We start from the raw sequence: 15,728 nt of genomic DNA on the forward strand, positions 1-15,728 counted from the left end.
TATAATTAGTTCCTTCAATGAAGATGTTGGTTACCATGGCAGCAACATGAAAGTCGGAAGTGATGCCCCTTAGTGAGTTGGCCGTGGTCATTGGCCGCCCTCTTCCATCTGATTGTTCCTTCTGTCACAGAGCCACAGCCTGAACCTCTGGCTGGTGATCAGACACCCAGTTTGCTGCCTGTGGGTGCCTGTCACACACCAGGATTACTCCTCGAGGGAAGCAGGGTCTGAAAAGTCAACTGGGCTCCTGCAGCCTCCAGCTGAGCGAGTCAGTCCCAAGGGAGAGATCAGAGAACAAATCAGAGCAGTGGCACAATTGGACTGTCGCTAGAAATTAAAATGCCTTCGCTTTGTTTAATTAGTGCATTCTGCTGTCAGAATCAGGCAGGGTTACAGGGCACAGATTAGCTTCCTGGCAGATCTGGGCAGCTATTGAAAGAGTGTACACTCACACTACACTCTCTCTCTCTCTCTCTCTCTTCTCTCTCTCTCTCTCTCTCTCTCTCTCTCTCTCACACACACACACACACACACACACACACACACACACACACACACACACACACATATACACACACACACACACACACACACATATACACACACACACACACACACACACACACACACACACACACACACACACACACACCCTGATGAAGAGCCTTACATCTGAAACAGTCACTATATCTCCCTCCACAGAGGCTGACCAACCTGCTGGGAGTTTACAGCATTTCCTGATTTTATTTCAGATTTCCAGCATCTGTTTTTTTTTAAACTTTCATTGACCAAGCTGGAGTGAAGATCCAATGTCAATTAAAAATGTTATCCATCCAAGTCTGAAGCAAACCTGTGATCGATTTACGAGGTAAAAGATGAGCAAACTCCCACTATTCTGGTGTGAAGTAATCCTTTGGGACTGAACGAAAAACGCAATTATGACATTTAATTGCAATGGTGAAAGGAATGCTTTGTAATGGGGGCTTGGAGACAAAAATATACGGCTACCAGGTCCATAAACATGTGCTTAATAATCATTTGTAATTGTGCACAATTGTCTCATAAAAGAGAGAAAGAAAATTGTCATTGTGTTTGTTACCATGGAAACTGTCGACCACACCAGTACATTTAGTCAGGGCACTATTCTGAAGGAGAGTAGGAATGGGTGGCCTGCCTGGCGATCTGGAAATAATTTACTCTGAATTTTGCTTTTAATGTCATCACTGTGTTGGTGTTTGTCAGGGCTTGCTGTGCTCAAATTAACTGATAATGTTGATGGCACTTCGTTTGGTGAGAGGCGTTTGGAACAGGGACTGAGTTCCTGCTGTCTTTCACTCTCGATGGTTTAATTGTGACAGGGCGAGAGTGTGCACGTGAGCGGAAAGCTCCGCAAAAGGTAGTGGACATAGCCCAGCTCATCACAGGCAAAACCCTCCCCACCATCTACAGGGAACGCTGGCATTGGAGAGCAGCAGCGATCATCAAGGATCCCCACCACCCAGCACACGCTCTGATCTCGCTGCTGCCATCAGGAAAGAGGTATCGGTGCCACAAGACTTGCACCACCAGGTTCAGGAACAGCTGCTCCCCCTCCACCATCAGAAGCCTCAGTAACAAACTTAGAGATTCATTTAAGGATTTAATTTGCTCATTATATATTACTGAATATTTATGTATTGCACAGTTTGTTTACATTTCTCTTTTTGTACACTTCTTTAGTACAGTTTACAGTTACCAATAAGTAGTAATTCTGCCTGCAGGAGAAAGAATCTCAGGGTTGTATGTGAAGTCATGTATGTACTCAGACAATAAATCTGACCTTTGAACCACGGCCACTCCCCTTGCTGCCTCACTCTCCATTGCAACAGATGCTTGTTGATCTTCTCATTTTCCACTGACCAAGGTCCCAAGGACCCCTTTATCTGATGCATTTTGACACCAATTTATCTTACTGTAATTTGGTGCCCATGATGTAGACTGTTCTGGATTGGAGACACCAGTATTCTGCCAGGAGCACCTCCTCCCAGTTCATCCTGCAACCTGTCATCTAATTCTTTACCCCACTCTCAGTTGCACCTCTTTGCCCTTGTCCTTCCACACAAGTCCAACATAAACTTGACTGACCGCCTCATGGCCTTTTCCAGTTTAAAGGGGAGTTCAACAATTTCAGATAATTGGTATTCCAGCATTTTTATTCCAGATGTCCTGCAATCCTTCCAATGTGATAGTTTCAGAAAGAAGTGCTGGTTTATCGGACTTCAGAACCAATGTCATTCCAGTAAAATAACATTATCGTCACTCTAATTCAGCCATTCTCCACCTGTTTTTGGCTGTTCCCCCACCCAGGACTCTGCCCCCTTCCCTGTGAAACAGTCGTTTAGTTGGTTTCTTCTATACTTCTCCTCTGTTGACTACATAAAAACATTTTATGATTTCAGTCCGTGCCTCTCCCCACCCCAAAAAAAAGTGCTATGTGGGGGGGGGGGGGTGAGTGGGGTCGGGATGGGCTCCGTTGAGAATTTCTGGTTTAACAGCTCTCTCCCTGTAACTTTGTACACTGCATGGTATTTTTAATTGCTGAACTATGTATAGGTTGACTAGCTGGACTGTTTGCAAAATGAACTTTCTCACTGGTCCTCAGTACATAAATTTCACCTTCAGCTTCAATAAACTTGGGGGAATTAGGAAAGATGGGGAGGAGCATAAACACAGGAATAGACTGGATGGGCCAAATGGTCTCATTCAGTGCCAGATGTCCCATGTGATCTTTTGCATTAACCATAAGACGTCGGAGCAGAAACAGGCTATTCAGTCCATTGAGTCTGCCCCCCCATTCAGTCATCAGCTGATCCATTTTCCCACTCAACCCCACTGTCCAGTCTTCTCCCCATAACCTAATCCAGAATATCAATCTTTCCCTTAAATACCACCCAATGACCCGGCCTCCACAACCATCTGTAGCAACAAATTCCACAGATTCACCACCCTCCGGATAAAGAAATTCCTCCACATCTCTGTTCTAAGCAGCCAATCCCACAAAAGTAGTCATCCCTTCAGGGGGAGAAAAATCTTTGTTCAGAAGTTTGCAAATTCCCAGCCCTTTGTGATGTGTGAAGGGAGTCAGTGACTCATTGGGTTCAAGATAGATCTATGGGAATCGGGGTCATTGGTTCCTGTAGATGAAGTACAGTCAGATGTCACTGAAGGATTTTATGGCCATTCCTAGTTTTATTTTGAACCTGGTGATTCAAGGGCAGTTTCTTTTCTACTGTTATCAGACTCTTGAATGGTTCTCACACTGATGGCCATGGAATGTCTTTTATAACTTCACTTTTCACCATTCCCTGCACTATTTGACTTATTTCAACAGTTCTTCTGACATATTTTATTTGTATGGTTATTTGTTCTTACTGCATTACCTGTTGTTCGAGTGGACTTTACTGGGTTGCGTGCAAAACAGCTTTTTCATTGTTTTATGACCACGTGTAGCAAAATACAATTTGATTCAATTAATTCAAAATTATCTTGCAGATAAATGCATAAAATTAGTTAAATTTCATAAAAGGTGCAGAATGATGCCATGTGCCAGACACCCTCACCAGCAGGGGACAAAGAAGGAAAAGAGAGTCCTGTCTGAGGCACTGAGCATCAGAAGGTTTGCCTCCTGCGCTCCCGTGGCCTCTGCAGATGCAAAGGTTGATTTTGTTTCAACTTGGGCTGTTGTGGTGCGTTAAAAGACCTAATATAAATGCAAAGTCACAAAGGTATTGGAAAAAAAACCCAGTGATTATATTACTACTTTGGGATTGTGGAAAGTTCCCAGGAGTATTTGTGTGTCTTAACATTTTTTTTTGTTCCATCAGTTCCAGGATTGACTGTTGGTTACGTAATGATCAATCTGTTTGTTGTGTGCAATTGTTTAGTCAAACAGCAATGATTTCAATTTAGACATACAGCATGGTTACAGGCCATTTTGGTCCATGAGTCCGTGTCGCTTAATTTACATGCAATGAACGTACACCCCTTGTATATTTTGAATCGTGGAAGGAAACGGAGCTCCCGGAGGAAACGCACGCAGACACGGGGAAAACGTACAATCTCCTTACAGGCAGCATGAGATTCGAACCCCAGTGCCCGATCGCTGGCGTTCAAACTGCTATGCCAACCGTGCAGCCCTTAAGACCAACCGTGTGGATTGTGAGATACCTACTCTGATTTGTTGCATCACGGCAGACTTGAAAAACTCCCAAACTGCATGCCAAATTCATCACGGCACTTTCATCAGACTTGAAGAATTATTGGATGAAAATTGGGTCTCTTGGTTTCTGAACTGTGCCCATGATTCCAGAATCTTCCAGGGAAATAGCATGATTTTCCTTCCTTGAACCCGAAGAACAAGACAAATCTGTGAGATCACGGCTTGGAAAATGTCTCAGGTTTCATCTTCAGGTTTCATCTGTGTTTGGTCCGTGTGAAAATTGAAATGAGTCCGTGTATACTATTTGATGAAGGGAATTAGGAAAATAAGACTCGTGGATCGTGCTTCACACAGGGATCGACCTGTTTTCAGTTCAGGAGTGGTATGCAGAAAGGTTAAGGCTGTGCATTTGGAATACTGTGTGAAATTCTGGTCGTCCATTACAGGAAGGACATGGAGCCTTTGGGCAGGATGTTGTCAGAGGGTAAAAGTTATGGGGACCTGGACTAGGCGACTGAGGGTGGGCATGTTGGAAGTTTATAAAGTCATGAGAAGCATCGATAGATTTCCCCCCCCGAGGGTAAAAACGTCACGTTGGAGGATGTGGTCCAAGTGGAGGGAGGGGAGGGCTCTCCCCGTCGCAAGCTGCATGCTAGACCTTTGCTCTCAATATTCAGCACAGCTGTTTAGCATTTTTTGCCATGGTTTTCACGAGGTGTGGAGGTTGACAAGGATCATGTGAGGTCAGGGTGATGGTAATTGGAGAGTTGGCCAGCTTATGAATGGTTTGGAATTGATGGTCAAAATGTGGGCAAACACACCAAAATGCTGGAAGAACTCAGCCGGTCTTTCAACCTCCATTTAAAAAAAACAAAGATATCTTGTTGACGTTTCAGTGCCCGAGCCCTTCTTCAAGGAATAAGTAAAATGAGCTAGAAGCAGGAAATCTCAGAAAGTCGCGGAATTCAGACAGTGCCGGCTGGGAGAGGTATCTAGACCAACTAAAGGTGTTCATTGAATAGGATAAGGGGGAGAGGTGAGAATTTATCATGTCTGTGTGAAAGACAGGGAGAGACAGAACTGGGGGAAGGCGACGGGGGAGGGGTGGGGTGGTGAACTGGTTAGACCCAGGATTTGCATCATCCCAAGTAATAATAATCAATACCAATAATTATTTGTAATTGATTGGATACTATATATATCTATTAGTTTGATTGTGCCACACAATGATGATTGAATGGGATGAAAGGATTACTATACATATGCAGTATGTAGAGTGTTTTGATTGGGCCATGATAGAAAATCAGCTTACAAACCGTTCTCAGGAGTGGAAACTTGACATCATCTGGGGCTGCCAGTTCTTTGATTAGGTCTCTCTCTCTTCCCCCCCCACTTTCTTTGGTCCACAAAAGGACCAACTCTCCCCTCCTAACCACATGTGTGCCACCCTCCGAATCCTCATAAATCAGCTCTACACCCTTGGAGCTGATGGGCTTAATAGCCTATTTCTCCTCCTATGCCTTGAGGTCTTATTTTAATTTTAGCTGTTCCATATGGTAGAAGGCCCTTCCAGCCCATGAAACCCGTGCCGCCTAATTAACCTACCAATCCCATACGCTGTTGAAGGGTGGGAGGAACCCGAAGCACCCGGAGGAAATCCACACAGGTCACAGGAAGAAGGTGCAAACTCCGCACAGACAGGGCTGAACCGGGCTGTAAGCGTTGTGCTAACTGGGCTGAAGTGAATACGTGTTTAGTGATTTAAAAAATTGCAAATCATAAACATCCTAAAACATTGGCCATAATAATTTTAATGGGGGGGGGGGGGGTTAGAATGACACAAATCTAAAAGCTCAGTTATGTCACTTTAGAATTTATTAGCTTGCTCAAGAAGACCCTTTGAAACCATTAACAGAATGAGAAGCCCTTTTGTATCATGTTGCAATTAATTTAAATCAACGTTGTCACAAACTAATTTTGGCTGTGTATTTGCGTACTCTGTTAGATTTCATTTCGGGTGGTATTTCAGTTAATTGTGCAGAGTAAAATGTATTTCCATTTGCCTTTGACCACGGGAGTCATTTCTGCAGCTTCCTGAAGCACCCTCTTTGAAAGAGACCCGAGTGATTGGTGCTGCGAGGGCATCTCGGGTGCAGTTCATTGGCAGTGGGCGCTTCTCTCTGCGGCTGACAGCTGTTGTCAGGCTTCGGTTTGGAGACTTAAGTTGTCGCCGGGTTCAGGCAGCCTTTGATGCCTTCAGTGTGTGCAGCGTTTGGGCAATGGTCTCCTTCCCTGACACTGTGGTGTCAGGACCAGATCCATGGCTGTCACTGCCTGTGCATTGAGTAGGGCTCCAGTCTGCTGCACTAGAAGCTACTGAAAAGAGGAAAAGCCTTTTATTTTCCATCCCTTTCAAAAGGATCTCCAAAAACACTTCACAGAAGCCTGAGGTGCGGTGCTTCTAAGTCCAAGAGGGCGGCAGAGTTAGTGTAGCAGTTAGTGCAATGCCAGTGGGGGTTTGAATTCCCCGCTGTGTGAAAGGACTCTGTTCTCCCCGCGACTGTATGGGTTTCCTCCCATGTTCCAAAGATATAAGGGGTTAGTTGTTTTATTGATCAGGGATACACATCCTCTTACCTACCTATCAGGTTAGTCTGAGAAGCTGGGGAACACCTCAGAGAAGAAGGTAAGGAGGAAAGCAGCTGAGAGCTGGACAAGGTTTTCCCTTCAGTATAGGCTCCAAATATCAGGCAGCATAGATGGAATATTTGGGACATAAGAGGGTAAGAGGAGCTTTTTATCGACAAGGACCTCAAACTCTCTGCCTGAGAAGTGGTGTGGATTATTTATGGCACTGTGCTCTCCGATGATCCTGCTAACTGAAATGTTACAGGGGATGATGCACTTCAATCACACAGGATTGTTTTGTTGAGCGAGGGCTACCTCATCAGTTGACATGTTAACTCAATCATTGAGAGAGATTGCAAGTCAGTGGATTATAGAGACCTCGAGATGTTCGTGCACGCAAATCAGAAAAAGTCAACAGGTTGATGTACCAAGTTGTCAGGAAGGCAAATAGCATATTGGCTTACATTGAAAAGAGGCTGGAGTTTCAAAATATCCCAAAATATTTGTACACATTTATTTGTATTATACATTAATGCATATATTTGACGATGGTGCACTGTGTTTTGTCTGTGTGTGCACCGTGACCCAGAGCAGTACTGTTTTGTCTGGTTGTATACGTACAGTCAGATGATAATAAACTTGAACTTAAAATAGGACAAAAAACTTTCCAGTACACTACAGGCCCTACGGCCCACAATATTGTGCCGACCTCTATAAACCTGCTCAATAATCTGAAGCATCCCTACCTCACACCCTCTATTTTACTGACATCCATGTGCCTGTCTAAGATTCTTCTAAATGTCCCCATTGTACCAGCTTCCAGCACCAGCCCCCAGCAAGACATTCCAAGCACCCACCATTCCCTGCGTTTATTTATATATATAGATATATATATATATCTATATATATATGTGTATATATATATATATATATATATATATATATAAACCTTACCTCTGATGTCTCCCCTCACCTTATATAGATGTTCTCTGGTAATAGGGAAGAATTATTACAATTGGACAGAGTATTGTTCGTGAATTCACACCCAGAGTACTGTACAGAGTTCTGAGACCTTAAGTAAAGGGTTACTAGATTTGGAGAAAATGCAAAGGAGATTATGGGGGCTGATCAAAAGAATTTGTATCTTTTTTCAGAGAGCGGTGATCATTTTGTAATGTACTGGGTCACGATAGACTAGATGTTGACGTGTTTCCATGAGATAGAGTTTCCAATGAGAAGACAGTTACAAATACGGGAGTCAGTTCATTTCTTTTGTCCTATCCATCCCTTTCCTGTCATTTCTGCAACTTAAATCTAATTTCTTTTCCAACCTTGTAGTTCTGATGTAAGATCTTCGACCTGAAATGTTAACTCTGTTCCTCTCTCCACAGCTGCTGAGTTGTCTGCTGGACATTTTCACCATCTTCTGCTTTTGCATCATCTCTTTTGCAAATAATATTGATGTTAGATTTGTGGTAATTTTCCCCTTTTTGTGAATATTTGGAAGGTTTAGGTGCTTTGAGAATTGGGAATGAATGGGTAAACATGTTCATTGCTTCTGCAGATACCTGGCTGCACCTTTCCTTGGAACTTTGGAAGGTGAGTGAGAGATGGAACCGCGTCCATGCACATGATGCTTACTTTTGCATGAAGCTTCGAAAGGGACTCTGCTTTGATATTAATGTTTTGTCACCCTGATGAAAATGTGACCTACGAGAATCTGATCGACAGACCTCAAGCTGGTCAGCTTTCAACCTGCTTTGATCTCAACGCCTGTCACTTGGCTGTGAAAATTTCTTCAACTACATCCAAACCTGTTGTATAGTGGGTGGTGATGCTTTGTCAAGGTAGGTGACATATTTGCATGTTAGAGTAAGAATTGTTTGATAACAGAACTAACTTCTACTGTGATATGCTTTGAGACGCTGGTCATGCCCAGAATTAACATGTACCGAAGCAAAGATCTGGACCCACTGCAATTCGCCTATCACCACAGTTGCTCCACGGCAGATGCAATATCACTGGCTCTCCCCTCAGCTCTAGATCACCTCGGAAACAGCAACTCGTACATACAGCTGCTCTTCATCGACTACAGCTCAGCCTTCAATACCATTATTCCCTCAGTCCTGGTCAAGAAACTACAAACTCTAGACCAACAACTATTATTCCCCATGTTTCACTGAATCCAGATTTAGACAGATTTTGTGGTTCAACATAGAACATTACAGCACAGAACCACCCTTCAGTCCATGATGTTGTGCTGACCGATAGAAACTTACTCAACAAATTAACCCTTCCCTAACTAACACCCATAACCCTCTAATTTTCTTGAATCCATGTGTCTGTCTGTGTTTCTTGAATGCTCTTATTGTACCATCCTCCACTACCACCCCCAGCAATGCATTCCAGGTACCCACCACTCTCAGTGTAAATAACTTACCCCTGACATTTCTCCTAAACTTTCCTCCCCTCACCCAGTACACATGTCCTCTAGTGTTTGCTAATCTTGCCTCGGGAAAAATATGCTGACTGTCTACCTTATCTATGCCTCTCAGAATCTTCTAGACCTCTATTAAGTCTCCTCTCATCCTTCTTCTCTCCAAAGAGAAAAGCCCCAGCTCTACTAACCTTGCCTCCTAAGACATTCTCCAATCCAGGCAACATCCTGGTAAATTTCCTCTGCACCCTCTCCGTCGCTTCCACATCCTTCCTGTAATGAGGTGATCAGAAATGAACACAATAATCCAGTGCTGAGTCGATGCCCTTAAACATGAGGTGCAGCCACTGCTGTGGGTCAAAGGGAAGCCCCCAGATCACTTCCTAGTGACAAATCGGAGAGCACTCGATCCCTTTTTATGTACTCCTGTCTTTCCAACCTTCTCTTTCCACCTTCAGTCCCATACCTGATTAGCTCCTCCCCAGCTTCTCTCCTCGACCTTGATTTCACTCCTTCTTACTTACTTCAGTCTCGATAGAGGGTCCCAACCAAAATCGTTGGCTGACCATCAAAATCACAATTTATTGTCATGAACACGTCATGAAATTTGTTTAGCAGCAGGATCACAGGTGGAAATATTGCTATAAAGTGCAAAGAGAAAGTGAGGTGGTGTCTGGGGTTCATTTTCTGTTCAGAAATCAGATGGCGGAGGGAAAGAAGCTGTTTTTGGAACTGTTGGGTGTTTGACTTTAGGCTCCTGGACCTCCTTCCTGATGGTAGCAGAGTGAAGAGGGCATGGCCTGGGTGGTGAGGGTCCTTGACGATAGAGACTGCTTTCATAAGACATCGCCTCCTGAAGGTGTCCTTAATGGAATGAAGGCTGGTGCCCATGATGGCACTGGCCAAGTTCACAATCCTCTGTAGCCTTTTCCTGTCCTGTGCATTGGCACCTCCACACCAGGCAGTGATGGAACCAGCCATAGTACACTTGTAGAAATTTGCAAGAGACTTTGGTGACATACCAAATCTCCTCAAACTCCTCATGAATTAGAACGGCTGACGAGCCTTCTTTGCGATTGCATCAATGTGGAGGCCCCAGGACAGATCTTCAGAGATGTTGACACCCGGGAATTTGAAGTTCTTAACCCTCTCCGCTGCTAACCCCTCAATGTGGACTGTTTTGGGTTCTCCTTGTTTCCCTTTCCTGAAGTCCACAATCAGTTCCTTAGTTTTGCTAACGTTGTGCCCAAGGTGGTTGTGACGACACCATTCAACCAGCTGATCTACCTCCTTCCTGTACAGTTCCTCACTACCGTCTGTGATTCTGCCGATGACCACCGATGACCGCGGTGTCATCATCAAATATGTAGATGGGATTTTAATGTGGGGCTGCGTGGTTACCGTAGCGGTTAGTGCAACATTGTTACAGCGCCAGCAACCTGGGTTCAAATCTGGCGCTGTCTGAAAGGAGTTTGTACGTTCTCCCTGTGTCTGTGTAGGTTTTCTCCTGGGGCTCAGGTTTCCTCCCACACTTCAAGAAATGAATGGGATTTGTAGGTTAACAGGGTATAATTGGGTGACACAGGCTCATGGGCTGGAAGGGCCTGTTATTGTGTTGTATGTATAAACTTAAATAAAAATAACATTAGGAAGGACCAGTAACCATGCTGTACGTCTAAATTTAAAAATGGAATTGTGCCGACCCACACAGTCATAGGAGTAGAGCAGTTCTTCCCACGAGCGCTGACTGACCCGCTGGGTCTCTCCAGCTTCTCGTTGTTTACTCAAGATCCCGGCGTCTGCCGTTTTTGTGTTTGTCCAGCACACATCAGATCCTCACAGTCTCTGTCCGAAAATAATTTGAAATGCCAAGCTATTATTGATGTCAAGAAATTGCAGTGAAACAGTTTGAGGGGCTCTAAAATTTACAGCTTTAAGCTGCCATAATAACAGTTGTTAACCACCAATTGGATCTGCTGTATAATTGGACCCTCTGTTTTAATTTAAGAATTATACACTGATTCATTTATTTTTAATTCACTAACTGCTAATTAGTCAATCTTCTGTGTTGGTGAGTCAGAGGTTGGGATAAGAAGGATGTTACACATCGTTGGGTTTCCTTGGCCTCTACACTGTACTTGGTGCTCAGAGCTGGAGGTCATTTGACCCCCTAGCCGTGTTCTGGTCACCGTTTACATCATGTCTGTCTGTCAGCTGGGCCATTGCTTCTTGGGAGTGAAAGACTAAAGTCTGCAAATGCTGTGATTGCAGTGGAAATGCTGGAGGAACTCAGCCGATCTCACAGCGTCCATGGGAGGTGAAGGTAGGTGACTGTCGCTTCTCGGCATGAGTAAAAGAAAAGACATGTCTGTGTTCAAAAGGCTGGGGGAAATGAAAGAATGGACAGGGTGTGGAGTGGAGACCAATGGTGTTAATTGGACATGGTGAGAGGATAGGAGAGGAGAGAGGAAAGGTGAGAATTGATCGGGGGAGGGGATTTGTTTTTGGCTCTGAAAGGAGAGAGAGGAAAGCAGACATAGCCGTTTTCAGGTGGCCAGAATACCCGACTGTAAAGCCACCTATTGTACTCCAATGCAGCTGTCAGGTGGCCACCTGAAAGTGGAGAACCAGGCCAGGAGGAGCATTTACCTAACCCTCCTCCTGTAGGTATATTCTCCAGCTCAGAGAATTCCCCCGTTGCACCTGAAAGCAGGAGAGGGACTACGGCTACAGTCCACAGGAGCCGGCGTTCCCTCGGACGCGGCTCTCCTTCGGCCAGCACGTTCAGGTGACAGAAAGGCGACTTCTCCGCGGCCATCTGAACGTCCCAGCTGCACTCCCCCAGCCGTGTCTGTCGGTACATTGTCTGCGTCCGAGCACCTGAAAGCGACTTTAGGGAAAGATGGGGGTGGGGGCGAGGTGCTAAAGGAAACTGGATGGGTTGATGTTAATGCCATCCGGTTGGAGAGTGCCCAGACAAGGCGTTGTCCTTAGTTCCTGAATCCTTAACTAGGTGGGACAGGTTTGGGATCTGACCTCATTGATTCAAGTGGGGACCACAGATTTTGTTTTATTGGTATTGAAGGCACTTTAGTTATTTTATTTCCTTGATTGTTAATACTTTACAGATGGCTCAATGTAATAAACATTTGAAAACTGTTAACATCGATGACAGCTTTCACAGCTGGCGAAGTCCCACTCCCAGTTTTGCCAGCTTGTCAAAGGCCCTCGAGTGTCTCTGGAGAAAGAGGTGCTGGTGGGGCTCAGCAGGGCAAAGGTCAGCACGAGTGACTATTCCCTCGTGGGCCAATGGGTGCAGGTGTGGACAGGGGTCAAAGCAAGGAGGCAGGGTCATTGTGATTCAGCCATGAGAACAAGACCACCCCAGAGAAACCCTGGCTGGTTGGTAATCAAGCAGCAAATGATCTTCGGAACATGGCAGAGACTCAACTTGGAGTTGGGTGCTTTCTGATTTTTCCAACTATCAGCAAACATCTTCTATAAACCAACCAACTCCCACAGCTACCTCAACTGCACCTCTTCCCACCCTGTCCCCTGTAAGGATTCCATTCCATTCTGTCAATTCCTCTGTCTCCATCTGTACCCAGGGTGGGGACTTGCATGTCACATCATCAGAGATGTCCTCCTTCTTTAAATAACATGGCTTTCCCCCTACCACCATTAACTCAGCCCTCACCTGTATATCCTCCATTACCTGCATATCTGCCCTGGCCCCCTCGGGCACCACACGCAACAAAACACGATTCTTCTTGTCCACACACCAACCACCCCACCAGCCTCCACATCCAACACATCCTCCTCCGCCATTTCCGCCATCTACTATGTGATCCCACTGCTCGACACATTTGGGACCTACTCCTGTGACAGCAGGAGATACTGCACTTATGTCCACCCTCAGCATCATTCTGGGCCCCAAACAGTCCTTCCAAGGGAAGCAACATTTCACTTATGAATCTGCAGGAGCCGTCTGCTGGATCCAGTGCTCCCTCTGTGCTGGTCTCTACGTCGGAGAGACTGGACGCGGACTGGGAGATTGTTTTGTGGAGCACCTCGGCTCTGTCTACCGCCATAGCGTGGATCTCCCAGTGACCATTTCAATTCTTCATCCCACACCCTTGCCAATATGTCTATCCTTGGTCTCATACTGCCAGACTGAGACCACCCATAAAGTGGAGGAACAGCACCTCATCTTCCGACTGGGGACCCCCTAACTGGATAGCATTAATATCGGTTTCTCTAGCTTTTGTTAAACGTCCCCCCGACCCCCACCGCTGTCTTCCCTGTCATCTCTCCTTTCCCTGTCCCATTTTGCACAGACATGATCAATTCTACCCAGTCCATTATCACATCCAATGAACACCTTTTGTTGATCTGGATTCCTCCCCCGTTGTTTGAATTCTGAGACTTTCTACCTTTTCTGATTTTTTTTTTCCTTGAAGAAGGGCTTAGGCCTGACGGCAACAAATCTTCATCTCTTATAGACGCTGAATAGACAGGCCGAGTTCCTCCAACATTTCTGTGCGTTTACTACAGTCACAGTGCCTGCAGCCCATGGTGTTTCTCTGCTTTCTGATTTTTGTTTCTCTCCTTTTATTTGTCTCCGTGTCAACCACCCCATCTATTTCTGCCAGGTCTGTCATTTTCTCTCTGTCTGTCATCCCTGTCTTCTTCTGTTTCTTTTTCTGCATCTATCTCTTTCTTTCTGTATGTTGGATCCTGTCTCTCTCCCCCTCTCTTATTCTCCCCTCTGATTTACCTGCTTTGGCTCTCTCTGTCTCTCAATTTTCTCTCTCACTCTCTCATTCCCTTTCTCTGATTGTCTCTTTGTTCATCTCTGTCTCTTTTAGATTCTTACTCACCCATTTTTTCCTCACACTCTCCTTTCTATCTCCTTTTCTTCTCTCTGCCCACTATCTCATTCACGATCTCAGGATGCCTTTCTCTCACTTGCATACTCTCTCCTTCTCTTGCACACCCATTCTCTCTCTCTCTCTTGCTCACGTGATCTTTTTCGCTCTATCTCACACACACACACACAAACATGCACTCGTGCCCACTCATGCACACACATTTGGGCTTTCACACTCACACTTTCTCACTCACAGTCTGTTCTCCATACCCTCTGTTCCCTGACCCTTTATCTTCTCCCATCCGACTCCCCTCTGCTCTGCCTTTCCTGATCCATAGTTCATTCAGATGCATCGATTCTGATCTGATGCAGCTGGAACGAGCTGCATTATGCAGAGAAGCATTGATGTAACCCACAGCTACATTAACAAGCTGTCAGTGTTGGGCCACTGGCTGAGTGTGATTTATAACTACGTTGGTCCAGTGGCCATAGTAACATTCTGAGCTGGATGGTGCTGTGTGCCAGGAAAAGTAGAGGCAACAAGTCTCCAGGACATTGACAGCGAGGTGAATCAGTGTCATTGAGAGGGAGAGAAGGCATGAATCAGCAGGCGCTAAAAAAAATCAAGATGGTAAATCCAGCATTTGTCATTTGTCACACTCTGTAAACCCACTGTTTTGAAGACAGGAGGTTATGTCCTTGTGTGGATTATCTTGCCTGCATTGAGGACACAGATCTGCAGCCTGGGACAGAACATGGACTCTCACCGCTCCTGCCTCCCTCTGTCACCCCCCCTCCGTCTCACCCCCTCCCCTCCGTCTCACCCCCTCCCCTCCGTCTCACCCCCTCCCCTCCGTCTCACCCCCTCCCCTCCGTCTCACCCCCTCCCCTCCGTCTCACCCCCTCCCCTCCGTCTCACCCCCTCCCCCCGTCCCACCCCCCCTCCCCTCCGTCCCACCCCCCTCCCCTCTGTATCACCCCCCCTCCCCTCCGCCACACATACTCCTCCCCTCCGTCACCCCCACTCCTCCCTTCTGTTGATTCCATCTATAAGTCCCGCTGCCTTGGAAAAGCAGCCAACACATTAAAAGACCCACCCCCTCCCAACAGGAAGAAGATTCATGAGAGTGAGATTACGCACCACAAGATTCAAAGACAGTTTCTTTCCTGCTGTGATCAGACTCCTGAATGAACCTCAAAATAGTAAAATTATATTCCCTTTTCTCCAAAGCAATGCTATACTTATGTACATCATCTTGCTGTATGGGAAGTCAGGTTTATTATCATCTGATTACACAAGTTCAACTGACATACACACATACAAGCAGACAATACATATACAGGACAAGGATTCATCCATACAAATAAATCAATGAATATTGTTTCATGTATATGAAAAAGTCTCAGATGGTTAGTGTGAGCAGTTCCTTTAGTTGTTCAGCAATCTCACTGCCCGTGGGGAAGAAGCTGTTCCTCAGCCTGGTGGTGCTGGCTCTGATCCTCCTGGATCTCTTCCCCGACGGGAGCAGCTGGAAGATGCTGTGTGCAGAGTGGAAGGGTCCTCAATGATTGAGTGGCCCCTCTTCAGACAGGTG

The 15,728-nt window shown here is 45.6% G+C and overlaps 1 protein-coding gene across 4 annotated transcripts in view; it reads left to right on the forward strand.

The window, feature by feature from the left end:
* The first annotated feature begins 646 nt into the window (after nt 1-646).
* The window catches only part of nav3 (neuron navigator 3), a 401,736-nt gene continuing 386,654 nt past the window's right edge, over nt 647-15,728 (forward strand). For 2 of the 4 annotated variants that reach the window (XM_069904354.1, XM_069904352.1), the window contains exons 1-2: nt 1,151-1,539; nt 8,391-8,673. The gene's annotated coding sequence lies outside the window, so the exon portion shown is untranslated. Of the gene's footprint in view, nt 869-1,150; nt 1,540-8,390; nt 8,674-11,534; nt 11,587-15,728 lie in introns of those variants that run through there. The other 2 variants (XM_069904355.1, XM_069904353.1) reach the window with 2 other exon arrangements.

This window comes from Narcine bancroftii, chromosome 11, assembly GCF_036971445.1.
Source record: "Narcine bancroftii isolate sNarBan1 chromosome 11, sNarBan1.hap1, whole genome shotgun sequence".
NCBI lineage: Eukaryota > Metazoa > Chordata > Chondrichthyes > Torpediniformes > Narcinidae > Narcine > Narcine bancroftii.